The sequence below is a fragment of the Neopelma chrysocephalum genome, unplaced genomic scaffold (assembly GCF_003984885.1).
Source record: "Neopelma chrysocephalum unplaced genomic scaffold, ASM398488v2 Primary Assembly neopelma1_147, whole genome shotgun sequence".
Classification (NCBI taxonomy): Eukaryota; Metazoa; Chordata; class Aves; order Passeriformes; family Pipridae; genus Neopelma; species Neopelma chrysocephalum.
The window spans coordinates 6,984,926-6,995,944 of NW_020897809.1; positions in this window are offsets into that span (position 1 = coordinate 6,984,926).

Here is an 11,019-nt window from a genome sequence, read left to right on the forward strand (position 1 = left end):
TCACACAAGCATTTGAGGGCATGGAGTGGCACTGTGCAATGGGTAGAAGCCACTCAGTCAGCCATGGCTTCAGTATCTACAAGTGAAGTGGTCACACTAGGATCCTTCTCTAGTCAATGGGGAGAAAAAAAAGCTCTTAAGGGTGTGATTCATGTGACCTACTTTAGGCATCTACTTTGGAATGAGATGAATTACACCTCTGGCTCCATTGACTGTATATTGATGAGATGTCTGCCTACTGTAAGAAAGGAGCTTTGGGTGACTAGCTTAAACTTAGAAGCCTGAATTTAATCAGATTAATTCACCCTATATGTCTACGCATGCTCCTGTTCTCTCTCTTGTTGCTGTGTAGACATGACAGGAAGTGCCCTTTTTTCTTTGTGAGACTGCAAATAAATCAGATTCAGAAAGCACTCAAAAGAGAGCAGCAATGTGAGATAGGGATAGCATGTGCAGGAAACTGGGCAGGAAAAGATATCAGCTTCTCCTCTCTGTCTCTGGAACAAATTCACAGGAATCAAGGGAAATATAGGTGATTTTGTGCCTAAAAATAAATATATATTGGTGAAGTGAGGTTTCCTGGAATCTTCTGGCAATTTGCCACAGAAAAGAAAAAGGTCCTCCGCTCCCTACTGAGATGTTCTTTCTTGAAAGGTTTGGACAATTACTGCATTTTACCTTTCCCACCACAGCGTGGATGCTTTCTTCTTTTTAGCAGTTTGTCTATGAGCGTTTTAGCTTCAGCTTAATAAGAGAGGATTGATGTTCGCAGTCTGTGGAAGGTTGTACAGGGCGGCGTTTCTGCTTGTTGCAGTAAGAAGATTATTGAAAAAGATGCCTCAGACATGTATGGGGGGGGAGTGATAAAAATAAAAAGTAACTTGTCCTCTTCCTCCAATACAAGAAAAAAAACCCAGCAAAAACAATTCCCCCCACAACAAACAAAAACCAAAACAAACCCCACAACCAGTAGCAAACAGAGGCTAAAAAAATCTTAGTGGTGTAAAATGATTGTCATCATGAAAATCGAAGTCCTACCAAAACAGAATGATAACACTTTATGTTCAACCCTCCCACTGGGAATAAAAAGGAAATCTCACCTATTTGCCCCATGGCTCTGACAAAAGTGACTTGAGTGCTTCAATCGAGATCTATAAAAGAGTGCCTTGTTCCATTTATTTATTTCAAGTGCCCACCTCCCTGAGCAGATCTGAGCTCCTGGAAGATGTTCACATACCACCTTGAGAAGGGCTGTACAATAACTGAGATATAATAAAGTAAATTTCAAAGGACGGTGTCACAAAACTACTTCTTTTATTGTCACAGTGCTGCTTTGCAACTGCACAGCAAAGACCACTGTGGGAGCCTGACATCAAGACAGCATTGCCCTGCAGGGCCATGTTCAGTACCCAGTGGAAGAAGGGCTGACAGGGGCAGTGTCTGATCAGCTTCCCATATACTGTAGGTTTTCTTCCCAGCAAAGTGAATGTTGTCACTTCTTCAGACACACACTGCCACTTCCCACCTCTCATAATCAACCAGTAACAATCAAGAGTCAATTTTCTCTCCTTGCCCTGTAGAAATCCACAATGAGACAAATGAGCTTTTCTCCACCCAACGAATGGACTTGGTTTTGGTCCTGTTCCCTCAGAGTTCAGTAAAAATTTTAAGGCTAGTGGTGAACAGAGGAATAGCTTGGGGCCATGCCAGCCCTCTCCTAAACCCTGAATACCATCCCAAACCTCCTCAAGTTGACACAGAGAAGCCTCAAAGTTTAAGATTGGTGGTTGTGCCCCTGGAAACTATGATTCAAGGCTTGGTTTTCCATTAAATATTATGGGGATATAAAAGGCTCCAAGTCAGGCTAACATGAGTGTCTTTTCTAATCATACCTCACCCATGCAAAAGTCACTCTTGGCTGAAATCCAGCTGCAATTCCATTTCTCCCTGTCATTGGATTAAACTGGACCCTCTCTGATTTGTTTTGGTGAGCAGGGTCACAAAAGTCTGGGAGTGAAAATGCAGGGGGTTTTTTCAGCAGCATGGTTTTTATAACAGAAGAATCCATGTTCTGCTGCTAAAGCAGGGGTCTGCTTTTTAGTGGCTTGTTTCTTTGTATCTATTTTTATATATTTGATCTCTTTCACTTTGAAAAATATCAGCAGCAAAATACATCAGAGCTGGCTGCACAGTGAAATGGGTGGAGGGCTGCAGAGATGGATTGCTAGTGCCAGAGATCTGCCTGATAAGATGGGTAACTGCCAGATAAGACGGAAGGTTTGAACGCAGATCTGTAGATCTCAGATACAGAAATTTAGCTCTTTCGCTTCTAGTCATGCCTGTGTAGGTGAAGATGGTCAGAAAAAGGTTGTGTTTCCCAGGACCTTTGTGAGTGTGACTTCTCCCTGCCTACATGAATTACTTTGCATCAGTCAGCTTTGATCTTCTGAACGACTCCTCAAGGCCATGGACAGCTCCCTTTAAGGCTTTCTGCAGATTATTAAATGTAATGTACCTATAATTTTAATATCACATCCTGTTCAGAACTCATTAGAGCTCAAAAAGGGCATAAGTAGCAGTGAAACCCTTGTTCTCATCTTAAACCAGCCAGTAGAATTAAATGATTTAGATGTAAGATTACCTTCTAGCAAACCAAAGCAAAAGCTGCAGAGAACTGCTGTCCCCATCACCTGAAGAGGGAAGGGGACTACAGAGACCCTTGAAAGACACTGCCAAGTTTGCTGAAGGACAAGCCAATGCCCATGAGCATCCTTCCAGGCTCGCTATTCCATTGTCAATCCTCAATGGCTCCATCATTGTGATGACGTTTTTCCTGATTGATACCCCTTGTCATAGACATGAGAATCCACTCCCTCAACACTTTATGAAAAGCCAGGTAAAATAATTCCACCATGCCTTCCTTTTTATGAAAATGGAGCAAAGCGTGGCACACAGACATTCAATCTCCCATCGGAGATAAAGCGCCTTCATTTACTAGCTCAGAAAATCAATACCTGTGATTTGATATGAGCATTTATTTTCACTTAACTCCTTTCTATCACTGAGTCATTGGGGGAAGGCAGGAGAGCTTCATTTAGTGCAGCAGGATTTGCAGCGAATGCTGCCGAGTGAATTGCATTTCGCTGTGTGTACACATTCATCTGTCTTTCTGATATTCGTCCCATGTGTCTCTGCCATTCCCAGTAGGATCAGAGAAAGGTTATGTCCAGAGATGGGGCAAACCATAGACCATGGTCTAATATCTTGAACTGTGACACTAGTGCCCAGCAACTCTTTCAGTATGAGCCTGTGTGACCAGCCCTTTGAGCTGGCGGAGGATAGGATGGCTCTCGGGGGCTCTTGGGTCATTCCTGGAGTCATGGAGTCTGATCTCCAGAGGAGACACTCACATGTTTAATTTAAGGGGGACAGTGTAAGAAATTCTATATGGGATCAGCATGGGAGAAGGCAGAAAAGAATGAGAACAGAATAAGAATCAAGTCCCTTCCTTGCAAGGACATCAGAAGCCAGGGATGTCTATCACTGGTGTGTATTGTCTGCTGCAGCATCTGGCTATGGAGGGCTGTAGCAGCTGCATGCCCCAGCAGGAACAGTCCCTTCCAGTCTCTTCAGGGGAACCCAGAATGATTTCCAAAGCCACCTGGGGCCATTTCCAAACACCAGAGGAGTTCTCCCAGGGGTGTAATCATGTCCCTGCACAGGGGTGATAACTAGGACTGGCTGCTGCTCCTGGTGTCAGTGTGGAGGCATGTAGGTGGGTGAGGAAATAAATAATAAACAAAAAAGTCAGCTTGTCAATGTTCAAGGATGGAAATGAAGAGCACTGACCAGTGATGACCTTTTGTTTACATTTCCCTCCGAAAGGGAGAAATAATTGCAGTTTCTGTGTGATGCTGCCTTCAAATTACACCCTCTCTCCCTTCTCTATTCAAGACCAGCCAGTGATGACATTAGAGTCTTGAATCAAACTAAGTGGTTACTATGGTGTCAGGCTGAAATTATGAATCTCAGAGCCCGCCAGCTTGGAGAAGGAGCAGTGGCGGACACATAATTAAAACTGGGAGAGAGAATAGAAGCCACATTGTATCTGAATAGCAGCGAGATTGCACTTCCGAGGAGCGGGTACCAAAAAAAAAAAAAAAAAAAGAAGAAAGGGAAAAAAAAAAGAAAGATGTGCTTAGCAATGCAGTTAAATGCATAATCAAGGACCAGGAACAATGCTCTCTGCTGGTATTTTCTTGCTGGCTTTATCTCTGCTACTCTCCCTCCAGTGCCTTCCTAGAGCCCTCCCCAGCATCCAGAAACCCCTTCCCAGTGAAAAATTCATAATCCCTCACACTTTGCATCCAGAAGAACAGCTTTGCATGGCAAAGTGACGTGGATGTGGACCCCGACACCATCCTTTCCCCTTGGGCAGGGCCACAAGCAGAGAGAAGACTGACGATGGGTGTGGAGGGAAGGGCAGGGTGTTGGGAAGCAGGACTGATTTGGTAATTTCAGCGGTCATTAGTGGAGCTCATTGTGAGTTTGATAGATCTGCGCTGCTTTGTTACAGTTAAGTGGACTGATTGTGGAACACAGAAACGTTTTTAGTGACATGACAGCTAATTTAGAAAGGGGGGAGTGGTGGGAAAAGAACATGCATTATTCCATAATTATATCTCGCTCTGTTCCAGCCCCATGACTGACTCCCCTGAGAACATAACTCTGGTTTCTCTGACACCTTGAACAAGAGCGAGATATCAGGCTTCCTCCTTTGGGCTGCTGCACAGTGGGCCCCAACCTGTTTGTGGCCTTTTATGCATTATCCCACTGCCATACTTGTTAAACAGCAGCATTATGCCACGGCTGTACTTGTTAAACGCCACTGACAGCATGATTCGGATAACCCTTGTACTTCCCAGGCACCGGCTTTCCATGAATCCATAACACAGTGCACAGAATTTTGTCTCCCCTGTTTGATGTTGGAGGCTGCCTGTTCACCTGCCCTTCTGGGGGTGTGTCCAGTGTGGGTTAGAGGAAGATCTGAGTAAGGAGAGCAATTCACCCCAAAGCTGGCAATGAGCCATTTTATTTAGACTCGGAGCACTCCAGCTGGAGCTCTGGGACGAAACAGGCCACTGCACTTTCTGCTACAGACACCCCCCACTGTGTGTTTCCAAGGGGCGGGTGTACAATTAGCAGTGATAAAAAGTCAGAGTAGGGTGTGTCATTAAACACAGCCAGAACTGAACAAGCAGAAGTTGGTGCTGAGGTTTTTTAGCCCCGTCGGGAACATCATTTACCACATACAGATGCTATAAAGAAGATTTATGAATTTACCTTTTATATAAGGTGTGACCATTGGGCCAAGCTGGGGCCCTTGTTCAACAAAATGCTTGTGGATGTACTTGGCCATTTAGATCCTGTGGAATTTGGGAGATCAGAACCTTAATGGTCTTGCAGCAGAAAGCACTAGGAAAAACCTGCAAATATTCAGAAAGCTTTTTATCACTAGGCTCAAAATACCTGAGCTAAAAGCTCTCAGGGACAGATCAGCTGAAAGAATAGATGTTGTTTCCACCCTCTCCCAGTCCTGGCTCAACCTATACAGATAATTAAAGGCTTGCAGAGCTGGATCCCAACACTGCAAAAGAAAAATATCACATTTTTTTAATTGACTGCCCACGTAGGTAATATAAAGAAATCCAGACTATGGTCAGTAGGCAGCACAAGAGTTACCTTCCATCTTTCTTCTTTCAGATCTTTGAGTCTGCATTTAAGGAGAGAGAAGGAAAAATAATTGAAATGTAAAGCAGAGGGGTGGGGAGTTGGCAGGAAAGCTGGGGGAGGGCGGTCCTGAGAGCTCTGCATTGGGAGAAGCCCTCAGATGCAGCTGCTGCTTCACGGGAGCAGTGAGCTATTTTTAATGTGCTGCGGCTGTATTTGCACTTTCGATTGCTGTCATTAAGAAGGCAATACAGACTCTGGTAATTATTACGTCAGTGGGGTTCATTGGAGTTAGCCACCTCCTCCTTTTGAACACCTGCTGGATATCTTGCTAGATATCTAGAGGCCAGGTGAGTCTGCTCCAGTTATACCAATCTATCAGTGTTACTGGGGCTTGCACATTCCTCATACAACTAGAGAGGTGCTTTAGGGGGATTTTTATAGCCCAAAGGTGACAGCAGCTGGGCAAGCCAGACTGAAGCCTCTCCAGGCAAGAGCTAAAGAAAGTTTCTTGGCCAGTTTGAGCATCTCTTTGCAAATCTGACTTTTGTGTGACCATGTCCCTGGCACAAATATTCCCTCCTCAGAATAATGCTGAAATAAAGGAGGAGTCCTACCAGAGTGTCCTTGATTAGGAAACTAAAAGAGTTCTGTCTTTGGAATCGTTCAGGGATCAATAGTAAGAGTTGCCACTTTTTGGGACCCTTGGCTAAGGCAACTCATTGGATGTTATTTGCCCTGATGTGATGGATGCAGATCTTAAGAAGGGAAACAGCGACCAATGATCAGGGATTGCCTCGGGATGGCAGCCAATGCGAAGGCTCCTGGGCAGACTTAGGAGGAGGTGCAACTTCTTGCAGATGTGATTTTCATTACAATCTTAGATTTTTAAGAAATAGCAGAAATATGGAAAGATGTAAGTTAATCATATCTTGAGGTAGAGGGGAATTTTTTCCTTGTCCTACCTCATTTTTTTTTTTCAGGTTAGAAAGATTTTAATGAATTCCCTTCTCCTCAGTGTTAGCCTATCTATTCTTCTTTCAAGTTCTTGTGGTCAGACAAAGTGTTCCAAGCCTTAGTTGCTACGAGAATCCCTGTTTTAGCAGAATATGAATTATATGATTAAGAAAAATATTCAGAAAATAGAAATATTTGGCCAACTGTTGAGCTTTAATTAAAATTAATATTATACTTTATTCAAGCCGAAATTCTGAAGCATCACATGTAACTGAATATATTTAACCAATTAACTAAGTCAAACAAGGCTGTCTAAACTTAATCACAGACCTCTCCATTCCCCTATTACGTCAAGTGCTACTAATGCTGTTATACTTTTGACAAGTGGCCCCTGGCAAATGAGCAAATCAATAATGTGTTTGAGCTAGGAACCAGGCACATTTCTACAGTGCCTTTTGTTGAGGATCTCAAAGCACTGTGGGAACTTTCAATTTTGGTGAACTTCCAGCAGTGTGGGGAGGCAGAACCAGGTGGTTGAAGGAGTCACCTTTATGGGTGGCCCACACGAGGTGGAGGGACAAAAGTTTAGATCCTTTAAATGGCTTTAAATGCCATGCTGGACCCTTGGCTTGTGGCAGACCTTGCCCTGCCCATGCTCCCCACAAGACAGGATCTCTTAGTTTCCACTTTACTGGGGACTCCCATGGGACACTGATCTCCTCTTCCATTCAGTTTGTGGCTTCCCATCTGAGGAACTGAAGTCTGTCTTCAGGACTGCATGGACTGAACTTTGGCTGCTTTAAGACTCAACCCCATAATCATCCTGCTACTGCCTGCACCTCTTTGGGATTCATGGTCCTCCTGTACTTGTGATTATCTCTTGAGCTCTCTCCACCATCTGTGCTGCACAGTATGTTTTATGGCCCATTCAGGCTGACATGAAGATGCAATACAGATTGACTGGCCATCCATATTCTCTTGGAAGAGAACAATGCCTTCCAAAATTTTGGAACTAGCGAAGTTTTAAATGTTTTGAAAGAAACCAACCTTCACTTTTCATTTGGGATTTTTTTGCAATAACAGTTAATCTCATTGCTGAGAATCTACTCTTGATATTCATCCTGAATTTTCCCATTATTAGAACGGAAGTCTAGGGACATATTTGTAATGTCCCTGTACAATAAGTAAAATAAGTATTTATATAGTCACAACACTTGACTGTTTAGCCTGAAATTTGAAAGACCTTTCCAAACACTAAAGCAATAACCCAGGTGTGGAGAGCAAACATTTTTAGACACACTGTAGGCAAGGAAATCGAGACTATGAGAAATCCTTGCATGATTTGTCTGCTATGGTGTATTGGGTCTGTGGTGGGGCTGAGCAGAGAGTTTGTGGGATTCATTCCCCAAGCCCTAGACACTTTTCTTGTAGTTTTTTTAAAAAATAAAAGCTATACCTGTGTGGTTTTTGTTCTTCCTTCTCCTGGGAAAGATATATCTACAAAACAGGTTTTCAATAACAGGTCATTTATGTTGTATCACAGTGTGATTAATGGATCTTTACATCCCCAGAGGGGAACAGGCTAGTGACATTGATGCCATACCACTTCAGAAATCAGAAGCTCAGTTCCAGTTTTGGAAGCTCTGGGATGAACCAAAACCATTTCCTTGACGCCAGTGGAGTCTCTTGGGACCACTCCTGGTCTGGAGTCTGTGGTGGTTGATGCCCAGGAGGGCCTCAGCCCCATCATGCAGCAACAGGAGGGTAAAGAGCAGCGAATGTGCTCAAAGTGAACAGGCACTTAAAGGAATGAAAGGCAGAGATGACTCGTCCCCTGGAAAGCAGGAACGTCAAAGGAAGAAAGTTTCAATAATAGTAGATAAAACTGTTACACATGAAAGGAAACTTTTGACTACACTGATGCTGTGAAGTTGTGTTTAGGGGCTTGCAGGTGTGGGAAGAGGATAGAAATTAATACTAAGAAAAGGTGGATGAGGGAATTTCTTTTATTAAAGGAGGAAAGAGGCCCCGAATGGAGGCAGAAAGGGTGGTGAAGGCAAACGCTCCACAAGTTCCCAAATTTTCAGGGTGGGGAGTTGGAGCAACTTTGCTACAGTGTTGAAAATCCCAGGGTCCCTTGAGCAGCACCTTTTGTGCTCTGCCTTTGCAGAAGATGGCTTTATGAGATAATGATGTTATTTCAGCACAAAACTCTTTCATTCCTGCAGCAAATTAAAAGCGGAAAAGAAGGAGGGATAGGTGGGGGAGAAAAAACCAGTGTTATTTACTCCTCTGCAGCTGACATTAAAGGCTTCTTTAAGGGCCAGTGGGTTATTAACTTCCTGTCGCCTGCCACAATGATATGCTGTGACATATTGTCACCGCATTCCAGCGAAGCCTTAAACATTAATTGGGAAGTAAGATGAGTGAAGCAGCTTTAATGAGATACCTTGTTGTAACTTCCAACTTTACACATTATTTACAGTGATTCCACTAATGGTTCCATCCATCAGAGACAGGGAGAGGGACTGGGGACGAGAGCAGGGAAAGAGGGGGTGAAAAGGAAGAGATAGGTATCGAGAGTTGAGCGAGAAAGGCAGGGTGGGAATAAGCTACAAGATGTGGGACAGAGAAGTTCCATTCCTCCATCAGGTGGTTTTCGCCCTGAATTTAATTTCTTTCAGTCATTTTCCAACTACAGCAATTTTGCAGCAAAAAGATAGGAAGAGAGGTTATTATCTAACATAGTCCCACTGATTACCCTGGCTTTACCAGGCCTATGTTACTCCTCCTCTCTGTCCTAAATCCTTCTCTCTGTTTTTTTCTTCCCTAGGATGCTAACTGAAGTTGCACAAAATTCACCTTAGGTTTTCCAGGGTTGAGAGAAAACCCACTGGCTGGATGGGCAGCAGGAAGCACATTCATGAGGTAGTTAAATGCTAATGGTATAGACAGATCTCAGGAAGCTGAGCCAGCAAAGCAAGTCCTGTGAAGGCAATGCAAAGATCAGTGAGTTAGTTTAAAACTTTGCTTGAGAACTAACTTAAGAGCCGGATTGTCAGCGTGTTATTGAAGCCATGCCAGATGGGATGGTGTAGCTGTTAAATTTGGTGGTTGTTATTATTAATGCTGTCCAACTTATACCTGCAGACAGCAGGTAAAACCACTGAGAGACCAAAGGTTGTGGCAGGTGCAGATTTAGAAGGCAAGATATGGGGAGGGTACACTCTCCAGCCTGGTGTAATATCCCAACTTGTAGCTGTGTGATAGCACAGAGACTCCATGGCAGCACAACCCTTCCCATCAGCAATACAGCCCTAAGGCTCAGAGCAGACCACATCCTGCCACCTCATGTGACCTTCAATTACAGCCCTAAGCCAATGACAGGAAAAATGCTGGACTGGCAGCCTCAGAGCCTGAAATCCTTGGTAGATGGGTGTGAGGCCAGGTTAGATCCTTTTAACATGATGTTTATCCTCCATTCAGCACTGGGGTCAAAGCTGAGCAGGTAGCAGATGAACCCAGTTTCCATGCTCCCTTTATACACTAAAAGAGTCAGCTGAGCTTGTAGTTCATATGGGTCAATACTGTAAGGAGGAAGATTTGACCCTGTTTTAATTAGAAGGAGCAGAATGAGTTTGGGGAAGACCATGTGTATAATAATATGGCCTGGCAGGAAAGTGCCCAGAGCACCAGGCATTTCGTTCCTAGCTAGAAGACACTTGGATTACAGACTACACAGTTTCAGGATGCTCCATGCACCAGCAGGTTTATGCTCCCTGTTCTGTTTTCCATTATATCATTTCTATCCTTGTTAACAGCAAAGTCCCACAGAAGCACATGCAATCACAGCTAATGGATTCCAGTTTTATTCCTAGCTTTAAAGTACGCTTCTTCTTGCAATACTGGGTTGGATGGCTGCTGAAATGGAGCAGACAAAGAGACAATTAATTGCAAGTATGGGTGTATAAAAAGCACCTGGGGATAGATCAGATGGGGGAAACACATGGAGTTTAAGAGCACATGCGCATGCCAATGGCCCCTTTTCCCACGAAAAGTTAAAATTCTGAACTCCACTCACAGCTACCTGTCAAGGTTGGCGTGCCTTTAATTATAACGTCTGCGTGCTTCTTTAGGCACCATTTAATTCTCTCTGACAGCCACCGATTTAAAAATAAAGGCAAACACTCAGAACTTAGTGGCAGATCGGAGCCAGGCAAGGGATGTGCTAATTGCCAGATGTTGTTCATTTGACTCTGATCCATTACCAAAATTAAAGAAGAAAGGAATGGAAGTAGGAAAAAGAAAAGAACCCGCCCCGCCTCCCCTCCA